Source organism: Solanum tuberosum, unplaced genomic scaffold (assembly GCF_000226075.1).
Source record: "Solanum tuberosum cultivar DM 1-3 516 R44 unplaced genomic scaffold, SolTub_3.0 scf00022, whole genome shotgun sequence".
Lineage (NCBI taxonomy): Eukaryota > Viridiplantae > Streptophyta > Magnoliopsida > Solanales > Solanaceae > Solanum > Solanum tuberosum.
This window is the reverse complement of record NW_006238948.1, coordinates 1663779-1666428: the sequence shown is the minus strand read 5'-3', so window position 1 is coordinate 1666428 and position 2650 is coordinate 1663779.

The following is a 2650-nucleotide window of genomic DNA, read 5'->3' as shown; positions in this document are numbered from 1 at the left end:
GATCTCACCTTGAAACATAAGCCTGAGGTACTATTTCTACCAACTTGATACCCAGCATAAGCAGCATCACATGTTCCTCCAAATCGAAAAGTCTACTCATAGACAGAATAAAACCAGGTCCCTCTTTTTTTATCAGACATCAATTACCCTGAACGCTGTGCTATCTTCTTCCCTGTAACTATGTCCTTATAAGAGTATACAATTGGTCCTTACTTAGGGCTTTAGTGAAGATGTCAGCCACTAGTTCTTCCATTTTGCAAAACTTCTTGATAACAATACCTCTCTTTAACATTGTCTTGACTTTAAGTATGTTAAGCCATTTGAGCAGCTCATTGATGTACTTTTCTTGACACCTGAGGTACCTTAAGTGGTTTGCTTGATCTACAACTCCAAGAAGAAATTTAATTCTTCCATTATGCTCACTTCAAAACTCAATATTCATGAGTGCAACAAACTTTTCACACAACACCTCAAAGGTTGCTTAAAAGATGACATCACCAATATGTACTTGAATAAAACAATTCCTTTTCATGTGATTTCAAAAGGGGATTTGTCAATTTTACTCTTTTGAAGCCATTGTTGAAGTGGAATTTGGACAACCTATCAGCTTGTTGGGAAACCAAGTGTCATACTTTGCTTCTTTCAAACTTAGCTTGATCAGCTTCTTCATTCTCACCTTCAGAATTCACATTATCAGTTTGAACTGCCTCATCTTTGTTCAGCACTATCTACAAGATCGGGTCCCTCATCAGGTTCATCAACTGCATCAGCTTCCTTGAGATTGCTAGATTCATGAAGATAATATTCTTTAGCAAGCTCACTATTTAGATCGTCTCTCTGAATCTGTAGCAACCCTTCCATCTCAGAATCTTCTTTCTTTTGCAACTACTCAATTCTTCCAGACTTATCGAAAATCACATGACCACCTTTTTATACACCCGATAAGCCTTGCTGGAGGAAGAGTATACCACAACTATTTTTTCATCAATATTGAGATCAAAGTTCTCAATATCATCATTGTGGTCACAGAACATGTAGTATTCACCACTTAAGCCTGAAAGTTGTTTAGAAGATTAAAAGCTAGCTTATTCCACTTGAAGGATGATCTAATCTGTTTCTCTTTAACACAAGCATTACAAACTTTGTCATCTGCAAATTTTATTTTTGGCAGACCACAGACCAGGTCCCTTGACACAATTTTGCTAAGTAGAGGAGCCCTTACATGACCGAGTCTCCTGAGTCATTGATCAGTATTCTCATATTGACCACAAATGGAAGTGAGATTGTTACTACGAGCGGTGTTCAGATCAGCAATATAAATGTTCTTGCTTCTCTTTTCTACCAAGATCATCACCCGAGAGAGCAAGTTTGTGACAACACATTTTTTTTGACAAGAACTTAACTTCATTTCATTCATCACAAATCTGTGAAACACTTGAAAGATTGTACTTCAACTATTCACATAGTACACATCCTCAATAGTGTGTTCCATATATTTTCAAGTTCTACCTACACCAACAATGTACCATTTCTTGCAAATACCAAAATAGACACCTCTACTTTGAAGTGCGTTAAGAGACAGGAAGTTTTGTAGTATTCAATTCTGTGCTTTGAGCATCCACTGTTCACAAGCCAACACTGACTGATGCTACCTCCTCTCATTTGCATAGCAAATCACTTGTTAACCATGGAAACCCATTCGAGACGGAGTTCCCAGTAAGCAGATAACTGAGTGATAAGAAAATCTTTTGTCCAGCGAGATAGACTGGTTTTCTTCAACTCGGAACCAGAAGCAAGACCAGGTCCCTTCTTCAGTCTATTCCTCTATTTGCAATAGTTTGACAAACTTCCTTCATATTTTTTCAAAACTGGACAGTCTTTCTTAAGATGCCCATATCGACCACAATGCACACATAACAAATAATTAGCATCAGAAACATTTTTGTTGTAAGGACTGTAAGAAGAATCTATCTTTTCATACCCCAGCCCTCTTGTACTGTTGTGGCCTTGACCAATTAGATTTGTTAGAATCTTAGAGGAGTTGGTCCATTTAAGGGATATTTCCATTTCTTGTTTTACACAGACTAGGTCCCTCTCCAGCACAAGATTTTTCTGTAAAGCCAATTTAATATTCATTTCAGTAGTGTGCAACATATTTTCAAGCTCCAGCTGTAGAGTGCTGGCCTCGTTCTTTCCTTTAAAAATTGTAGTAGTCAAACCCTTTTTCTTTTCCATCAGTTCTAGAGTTTCAGCTTCTAGAACAACCATTTGGCTTTCAATATCAGATATTTGGGCAACTAAAGCAATTCTTACATCTTGATAGATGTCTACGTTATTGTTCATTAGATCATTCTTAGTGCTTAGTTTACTTAGTAGATCAAGTAATATAACAGCTAACTTTCTCAATTTACTAGTAGAAAAGGTATTCAAGTTTTGCTTAAATTAAGATAGAGTTACATTGTCATCACCATCTTCCTCATCGGACTTTACCATGAAAGCATCATTTGAGTGTTCAGAATCATCTGAGTCGCTTGAGGAATTTTCCCATGCAGCCAAATCCTTCTTCACCGCCTGGAAATTGGCTTCTCTTCAACTTGTCTTATCACAGACCTATTCCCCATCTTTATCTTTTACCTCCTTATGGTCAGAT